Source organism: Microtus ochrogaster, unplaced genomic scaffold (genome assembly GCF_000317375.1).
Source record: "Microtus ochrogaster isolate Prairie Vole_2 unplaced genomic scaffold, MicOch1.0 UNK120, whole genome shotgun sequence".
Classification (NCBI taxonomy): Eukaryota; Metazoa; Chordata; class Mammalia; order Rodentia; family Cricetidae; genus Microtus; species Microtus ochrogaster.
This window is the reverse complement of record NW_004949218.1, coordinates 488,845-498,705: the sequence shown is the minus strand read 5'-3', so window position 1 is coordinate 498,705 and position 9,861 is coordinate 488,845. Positions and strand designations below refer to the sequence as shown.

The 9,861-nt window shown below is 46.5% G+C and overlaps 1 protein-coding gene across 1 annotated transcript in view; it reads left to right on the top strand.

The window, feature by feature from the left end:
• Positions 1-9,861, top strand: part of Slc7a14 (solute carrier family 7 member 14) — a 111,126-nt gene that overhangs the window by 45,913 nt on the left and 55,352 nt on the right. The gene's annotated exons all lie outside the window — the stretch shown is intronic.

Genomic DNA, 9,861 nt, shown 5'->3' with positions numbered 1-9,861 from the left:
GGATGGAGGGAGGGAGGGAAAAAAGAAGGGAGAGAGAGAGAGAGCCAGAGGGAAGGAAGAGGAAAAGGCAGGAGAGGAGGGAAGATAATTTGGAGGACAAAGAGGAGACTTGTGGAGAGGCCCCCTGAGGGGAAGCATGGTCTAATGAGCAGATAGAGCCACACTGGGCTGTAGGGGCTGCTGGGATCAAACATGCAGCCTCCCGCACGCCCACCTCCCTAACCCCTTGCTGACTCTCCCCATATTGATCAAGCCAGCAGACAGCAAGAGCTGTGGACAGGCAGTCCTAAGCTGCCGTCCAGCGGCAGGCCAGTGAGAGGATCCAGAGAATAGAGCTGCGGCCCTGCAGCCCCTTGGTGCCAATTTCTGATACTCTGTCTTATGGTAATTCACATGCATGATAGCCATTTTTAACTAGGTACTTAATAGGACTTCATTAAACACCTCGGCCGTGCTATCTAATACAGAGTCCTAAATCCATTACAGTGGAATGGAAAGATAAGAGACTTTCTGTTTGGTTTGTCTCTTCTGAAAGGCCTTCCAGGGAAATCTAGGAGAAACTGGTCTTTTTTGTATTCTGGCTCTGTTAATACTACTGTTTCCGCAGTGAGTATCACATGACACCTCATAGTTCTAAGGTGATGTCAGGCTGTGGCCACACTCTGGGAAGCATGGTCCCTCCCAGCAGAGACCTTGTACTTGGGGCCCATGGTAGGAGAGTGATAGCAACTGCCAGGCACTGGAGAATAGCAGCCCTCGCTGCCCAAAGGCCAGGTCTCTAACCAAGCTTCTTGCTCTCCGAGAAGACGGCCAGGAACTCTCTTGAAACATTAGCATCACTCCTCCACCCTAGAGTACTGATGAACAGCCCCGACAGGAAACTCCTAAGTAGGATCACGTCCTCCACCCTAGAGCACTGATGAACAGGCCCCGGTGGGAAACTCCTAAGTAGGATCACGTCCTCCACCCTAGAGCACTGATGAACAGGCCCCGGTGGGAAACTCCTAAGTAGATCTCCCAGACCACATAGAGATGAATTATCCTCAGCAGTTTTTCCCCCTTTGAGAATTGTTTACTTCAAGCAAACGAAGATAAACTAGCTAGGTTTTGTTTTGTTCTGCTTAGTGTCTCGAGCTGATAAGCGTTTAGTTTAAGCTGGCCATTAGAGGAAATCGATGCTTACATCTTTATGGAATTCACTGTATTTGCTCAGGAGTGGATGAAGCAGACTCTCTTTAAGCTTAGAGGTGTCCGAGAGACAGGCTGTTCATTCTTGGGTTGGGACTGGCGGGGAAAGGAATCGGACTCAAAGAAAAATACAGAGTGATGGTATAGACCTACAGTCCCAGGGTCTGGGAGTGAAGGTGTTAGGGCAGCCTCGGTTTACATAGTGAGTTTGAAGTTAACCTGTGCTACATGAGACCTAATTGTATACATACATACATACATACACACATAAAAAAGAAAAATATATTTATATGCCCCGAATGCAGTGAGAGCTCTGAGACATTACCAATCACCAGCCACACCCTCCTTTAGCAGAACACTGGCTCTCCTAGAGAATTCACCCCACCCACCAAATTCAAGCTTGGTCAGATGTCTTTTTTAGCCAACAGTGGGTCAGGAAACATGAAATACCAGGTGCAGGTTCTTCCTTCGGTCTGGCTCCTAGTGTAAGATGGCTTTGTGTCACAGACTCATAGTCTAGATTTATTAAAAAATGGATCCAGAGCAAGAGACACATGCCATTGTGTAATCTGTTGAAATCTGGAGCTGCTTGTCATCACTGCAGAAGCTGACTAATCAGGCTCTGGGTTGGGGGCCCTGGTGGGTTGTTTTGTTTTGTTTTCCTTTTTTAATTCATCTAAAAGAAAGAAAAAAAGAAAGAAAGAAAGAAAGAAAGAAAGAAAGAAAGAAAGAAAGAAAGAAAACTAACTTTTTGCATTATACAAACCAACCCAAGTTCCCACTCCCTGCCCTCCTCCCATTCCCTCCACACACCCTTCCACCTCACCCCCATCCAATCCTCAGAGAGGGTAAGGCACGTTGCTTTTAACCTGTACTTTGTCTATTACATGTCAACCTTGGTGAGGAAGATTCTCCAGTCTTCCTCTTTGCCAAATGACTTCTTTCATATGCTAATTTTAGACTACAAATATTGATTTAATGTGCGTGTGTATATATGTGTGGGTGTGTATATGTACGTGTCACTGCACATGTATGGAGACCAGAACTTGTGGTCCATTCTCTCCTACTACCAGGTGTGTCCTGGGGAACTGGAGTCCATTCTGTGCATCATATGACCACACTCTCCACCCTAACCCCCTGATGAAGACACACAGGGAGGGAGAAAGCCGTCCCTACAGGCTTGACTGAGCAGGTAACTTGAGTCCTTTGAGTAAATAGCGTGCAGTGTGGTCTACAGCCAGGAAAAAAAACTGGGCAGCTTCTGCAGAAAACATCCTGAATGAGGGCTGGGCAACAGGCCAAGGGCTCTCAGAGAGGTGAACATGGACGTGAGTTCTGCAGAGGGCCCCAAAAGATCACTAGAGCCACAACAGATGAAGTGCTGACAATATGCACGCTCACCCTGAGGGCCTCACGCCTTTCTTTCTGCATAGCATCTGTGAGCTACGCACCACTATTACCCCACCTTAGAGATGGCAGAACTCAGGGGCAGAGCCAGGAAGGGCAAATCTGGAATTGTGAAACATTAGTCAGGAGCCAGAACCTCAGCCTCTGGGAAAATCAGTGCGGCGGGTAGGTTAGCCCTCGACCCTGATGTCGACATACAAGGGGCCCCAGATGGTCCCTTAGACCCACAGTCACCAAGCAGTACTTACCAAACCAGGCAGATTCACTCCTAACTGGAATACCATTTACCTGAGGACTGACTAGAAGAACTCTGTAGTGGTTGTTCTGGGCCAGCCACTCAAAGGGGCTGCCTCTGTCACTGCCCAAATGTGCCAGCAAAGACTGGACTATCTACAGGAATGTCGTGAAAGAATTTACATCATCTTTAGGTTTTTTGTTTGCTTTTTTCGTTTTGTGAAAGCAGGGTGGGAATGGGTTTTGACTGGTTACTGTTTTGTCGGCTTAGCTTTTCCTCCCCTCTCAGCCACCAAACAGAGGTACCAATCTAACCTATTTATTGAGGAGCTGCAGTCATCTTTGTCCAGAAACAAACCTGCCTTTAGCATCATCAGACTTGGAGCCATGAAGAGACAAGCACACCAGCAAAAGCAGACTGACTCCTCCCGGTCATAGCTCTGAAGTATTTTGAGAAAGACGCATTCAAGTGCTAGCGAAAGCACAACATGCCTTTATTGCTCATCTTGGAAAGACCACAGCCGTGAGCTTCAAAAACAACAACCACTCTTGCTGACTAACATAGCCTGTGGATCATGAATATGGATATCATCGGAGTCACCTAGAAGCAAGCTTCCTCTTCCACATTTTGTTCTCTCCAGGAAATTTCCTACAAGAAAGGAAATATCCCTAAACGCCTGTTCGTTTCCAGCAAACAAGAGCTCACAGGAACTGCCTAGAGTTTGAAATTAAGCCAGGAAGAAATCCTGCCACCTTCACCCTTTGTTCTAGCTATTTATCTAGGTTTTCACTACAGTTTCTTGTAACCAAGAGTTCGGAATGCAAATAGAAGCTGTTGTCTCCCTGTTGCACCTGCTCCTCTGTTTGGTGGCTCTGGTGTTCTTTTAGCCAGTCTGCCTAGGACAAGTCTCCCAGGGTGCAAATGAAGACAGTGTAAAACATGCAACCCTTGCTGTCACTGAAGGGCTGCCAAAAGACCCCACGAACCCACCCAGAACAGGATAGAACACAGCAAGGACATGGTGACTACCCCCACCGTCTGTCTGTTTGTTTAAAATCCCTATATATAATCATATCTCCAGAAAATTTAACCAGAATTCTAGGCCCCAGAGTATCTGCAAACTCTCTGGTAATCCCAATGTACAGTCTAGAGTCTCTGCAAAGGGTTCTGAAGATGGAAAGGCACACCAACACCCCTCAAAGCCCTGGGAATGGCGCTGTCTGTGTTTATATGTGGTCACAGACCTTTTCCTCAGCTTTTCCAATAGTGGTTGAATTGTTCTTTGCCTGCCAATCTCTCTGCAGCAGCCCAATACCCCACTCGCTTCTACACTTCTGTCCACCCCGTCGCTGACAAAAGGACTTGATAGTTTTTCAACTAAATGTAGAGTCCTGAGTGGTTAGCCACCATGGTAACAGAAAGAGCACTGACATGGCGTCTGAAGTCCCTTTCTAGCTCACTGGAGACAGTTGTTCTCAACTGTGGGTCACAGCCCCTTGGACAGTAGAATGGCCCTTTCACAGGAACCGCCTAAGATAATCAGAAAACACATATATTTACATTACAATTTATAACAGTACCAAGTTAATAGACACAAAATAAAAATAAAAAATAATTTTATAGTTGAGAGTCAGCACAACATGAGGACCTGTATTAAAGGGCCACAGCATTAGGAAGATTGAGAACCCCTGGCATGGGATTAGCTTACCCAGTACACCTCAAGAGGGAAGCAGGCTGAGCTGTAAGTACAGTGCTCCTTCAGCCTGGGAAAAAGGGACTTGGGGTTCACTTGGGAGGAGTACTTCTGGGATTAGGGTGAGCTTCCTTGTGTGTAGTTCCCTAGCATGTAATTCACACGATTCCCAGGAGGACAGCCCAGATTAGGGGCATACAGTTCGGGAAGGTTAGCGAGAGCCCCACACATGGCATTTCCATTAGCGCAGTCTCTGCCATGCAAATAAGGGTCATGTAAATCAGAGTTATGCAAATAAGGAAAGTCCTGGCTAACTTAAGTTCAGTCCTGTTCAAAGGGTGAGGTCACCTGCCAGTCACCTGACTCCGGGTTTCAACTCAGCAGTGTAAGGTGGCAGCACTCTGCAGCCAGCAGTTTGGGTGGTAACTACAGCTCTCACCTGAATTGTGCTTGTGAAAATTCCCAGACAGGGATTTGTTCCACCTCTGGGTCTCTGCGAATGGCCTCCCTCCATGCTAAACTTTGCATAGCAGCTACAATGACCTTGCAAAGAAGCCATGATCCCATGGTGCCCACTGAATGAAGTCTCCCAGTAGCCCCACGAGGCCTTTAAAGTCAAATTCACAGCACAGATCTTAGGCCAGACTGACTGACCCATGTGCATTTTCATCAGGACAGTCAGGAGTGCTGGCACCAGCCCTGCAAAAGCGTATGGCAAGCTTTGTACCACTCTTGAGAAGGCTGTGACTTTGGGCGGCTTCTGCACCTTTCCTGCCTCCCTTGTCTCCTCTGCAAGGGTTCGTGCTAGGTTGCTGCTGCTGTTCACCTAACTCATTCATGGCACTCAGATCTTTCTCCTCACTCTGCCAAGAACTTCCCTGATCCTGGCACAGCCAGTCCCCTGGTTACTCAAGAACCAATGCCGGGTCTCCAGAGAACTTCCCACCCTTAACCACTTAGTTTTATTTTTGTTTATTTTTGAAAATTTCACACGAGTAGTGTATTTACATCTTTCCCTCCCCCTCTTCCAGTTCTTCCCCTATCCCCATCCCCTCTCAAGTTTATGACCTCTTCTCTTATATTTTTTTGGTTGTTAGCCAAAATCAGCTGAGCCATCTCTCCGGCCTCCTCTAATTATTATAGAATTACATATGTAATAAATATACATGTGTGCATGCATAACCTACTGAGTCCAGTTAGCATTGCTTGCATGTACATGTTTAAGACTGACCACTTGGGACTGGCTAGCCATCCAGGGGCTTTGAACCTGGAGAACACTGACTCTTTCTCTCTCCGCAGCCATTGCATGCCTGTAGCTCTTCATCTGGGGCTGGGGCCTTGTGAAACTCCCCCATTCACCTCGACATATCAGATGGTGCTGTCGCTTCTGTTTTATTTCTTTCACAGTCTCTATTAGTTTGTTAAGGCTGTTGAACAGTGCCCCACCAATTAGGCAGGCAGTAACACGGTGCACCACCAATCAGGTGTGAAGGGCAGCCTCGCCTCCACACTCATTTTCTTATAAGACCACAACCAAAGTAGGACCCTGTGATCCATGGGTCCTATTGCTTCATTAATCAGGAAAGAAGACACGGAAAGATGAAGAAGAAGAGGAGAGAGGCTGTGGATGGAGGGGAAGTATGAAATAGGAAGAAAAATGAAGAGGAGGAGGAGGGGAGTAGTGTATAAATTGATCACATGACCGTTCAAAGGTATGATTAAGGGAAGGTTTTATTGTAGATCTGTAAAGAACATCCAGAGGTGTCTGGAAGAGTCCAGAGCAGGGGGAGAAAGTAGCAGACTCAACATGGCGGAGTGGGCATGGGCTTGGGTGGTTGGAGCCAGAAGACCAAGAGCAGAAGACAAAAGAGAAGGAACAAAGCCAAAATAGCAGGGCTTTAAGGAGAAAAGAAGAGCTAGGAGAGGGGCGCCCGGGAGCTGAGAAGTTCAGAGTAAGGAACAGGAGGAGAAGAGCCAGGCATCAGCATGACTCTGAAATGTGTGGCTGGTACTTGTGATACTGAGGGTGCCTGGAGACCGCTATGTGTTTGATGATATACCAATAGACACTACAGGTAGCCATTTGTCTCTTCTGCCAAGGAAAAGGAAGTGGCTCCTTCAGTAGAGGGATTGGTTTCACAAGTTCCAAAGGAATGCTGGTTTTTGTCTACCGGTCAGAATTTGGACCTGATAGCCGGGTGGTGGTGGCGCATGCCTTTAATCCCAGCACTCGGGAGGTGAGACAGGCGGATCTCTGTGAGTTCGAGACCAGCCTGGTCTACAAGAGCTTGTTCCAGGACAGGAACCAAAAGCTACGGAGAAACCCTGTCTTGAAAAATCAAAAAAAAAAAGAATTTGGACCTGACAAGGAGGAAGGGCACTATATAGACATGAGGCTCCAGCAGGAAATTAAACCAGAAAGATTGTCCCCAAACCCTGTGAAACAACCTCCTGCATTTCACCTGACTCTCCTAATTAGTCAGTGTTTGCAAAGTCTTCAAGAAGTGATAAGCACAACATTATGTGATAAGCAGTATTAATTAAGAATGTTAGCTAGGTGTTGTGACACACACATCTGTAGTCACAATATTCAGGACAAGAATGCATGAGAATCACCAACTTTGAGACCAGACACACTACCTAGCAAGTCCCAATCCAAAGCTAATAATAGCTACAGATTATGTCGGCAGGGACTTCTGTGTGTAAATAGCCCAGGGTTCCCAGTGCAGCTCTCGGACTCAATGTTGCGCATCCTTCCAAATTTCTTTCTTGAATCCTATAGAGCTTCTGACTGCTAGAGAATGTAGCTTCAAGGCATATACAGTGTGTGTGGGGGGGGGGGCTGTTACATCAGTGCTCTCCTACATCAGTCATCAACAAAGAAAATGCCCGCAGACTTGCCTCCAGGCATTTTCTCCACTAAGGGTGCCTCTTCCCAGATGTCCCAATTTGTGTCCAGGTGACAGAAAAAAAAAAAAACTACCCAGCATATTAAGTGAAGACCTGGTGTAGATACACCCACTCTCACCAGTCAGCTAGTAACGACCCACTGTGGGCATGCACACTCCCACCAGCCAGCTGTTAGAAGGGGCTAAGAGCGTCACAATCCCATGAACAGCATCGCCGTGAGAAGCTCAGTCTCCCCAGATGGTGAACAAGCCCCGTTAAAATCCAAACATATCAAATTACAACCCCCATTTCACTTACTCTAGAGTTGATTTACTGGAAGTTTCAGTGTCTAGATATTTTAAGACCATCCAAAATACCCTGCAAGCTGATACATCAGGCAGACTTTTAGGTTCAGTATTGAGGCTCAGATCACCATTGCCAAGATGCTTATATTCAAGAACCTCAAGTGAGATCTGCCAGAGATACACGCCACCATCCTGTGCCTTTCCACTGTTAGCCCAAGCCCACCCCCAGATGTCAGCGGAATTCCTCACCGTATAATCTGCCAAAGCAAGAAAGTGCACAAAACATTTTCTGTTTTATTTGAAAGCCAAATTCAAAACAACTCCATACGTGGCATGACCCCTCTTAAGAATCAGGGATCTAATTTTGCATTCTGTTGTTGTTGTTGCTGTTGTTTTCACAAATGAGGATGTTGTGTTCACAAAGAATACGCCCAGCATTACACATCAAAACTTGACAGAGCCAAGTAAGACATACATAGGAGCTGAGGCGGCTGAGCGCTTCCTATGAGCCAGGTCTCTTCCTCAGCTTCTTACATGCATGCACTGACCTGCCATCCCATTAACACCAAGAAGAAGTCTTAGTTGCTGGAGCTGTTGGGTCAGAGCCTAGGCCCTGGCAGCCCAAGGAACTAGGTTCAGCCGCCTGTCCTCAATAGGTATGGTAGCTTGAATGAAAAATGTCCCTCATAGGCTCATTTATTTGAGCATTTTCTTCCCAGCTTGTGGTTCTATTGCGAGGATTGTAGAACTTTCAGGATGTGGAGCCTTGTTGGAGGAAGTACGTCCATAGGCTCTGAGATTTTCTAGCTTCACCATGCTCCTGTTCCCTCTCAGCTTCCTGTGTGTTATTGGAAGCACAGTTAGCCAGTTTTCTGCACCTGCGGCATGCTTTCCCCACCTAATGCCATGTCATCCCCATCACAACAGACTCTACCCTGCTGTGGGATATTCTTTTACTCAGTGTGAATATGTGTCGCTGTGCTTTGCTTAATAAAGAAGCTGGCTGGGCAACAGCTGGGCAGGAAGAGATTGGACAGGAGAGCCATACTGAGAGAATGCTGGGAGGAAGAAGGGCAGAGTCAGAAGTCACAAGCAGACACAGAAAGAGGCAAGATGGGCATGCCTTGTGAGGAAAGATGCCAAGTCATGTGGCAAAGCATAGATAAGAAATATGAGCTAGTTTAAATGTAAGAGTTAGCTAGTAATAAGCCTGAGCTATTAGCCAAGCATTTGTAATTAGTATAAGCTCTAAGTGGTTATTTGGGAGCAGCTGGCAGGACAGGAAAATTCCACCTACATCACCCCTCTGGAACTGTGAGCCTCCATTCCTTGAGTTGCTTTCATCAGACTATTTGTTGCAATAACAGAAAACTTACCAACTACAGGGGACAAGTGAAAAAGACAAACAAGTAGCTAAAAACAAAGGGAGACGCATTCAGTGTGGCAACACTGGAAGAAAAACAAAAAGCTTGAAGCCCTCTTCCAAGTCCATCTTCAGGGTCCTCACATGAGCTATGGGTTTATTTAGAGGGCTATTTGAAGGTACGCATAGCGGAGCAGCCCTCATTAGTGATCCCAACACCAACATGCGGGTCACAGTCTCTCCTGTGAGGTGTCAGAACCATATGGCATATCTCTCTAGGGAATGAACTCTCCCAGCTGGCACCAGGGCCCCAACATTTTCCTTCTCCCAGTATGAGATTCTTAAAGAAAATCTAATTTCTTGAAGTATGGATGGAATTTGCAAAGAGAGGGAACACGCATCTTTTCAGAAGGTCTTCGTTCTGGTCAATACTTTATTGGCCTGTGAACACCTCAGACTGAAGCACAGAGACTGGAAATAGCTTATAGTGGATCTTATGTTAAACCAGTCTCTGGGATGATTATGAGACACGGCACAAGCTTCAGACCGTGATGTGGGACTGGAAGGGAATTCAGAAGGGAGAACAGAGAGATGGAAAGCCCCATGTTGTGAGCACAAAGAACATTCTCATTGCACCTGTTCAGAGCGTATGCCCAACGTGTCTCCAAGTCATGCTTTGCCTCCCACTACTCTTTTTTTTTTAAGGTTTGTATTCTTTTTTTTTAAATTTATTTATTTATTAAGGATTTCTGCCTCCTCCCCGCCACCGCCTCCCATTTCC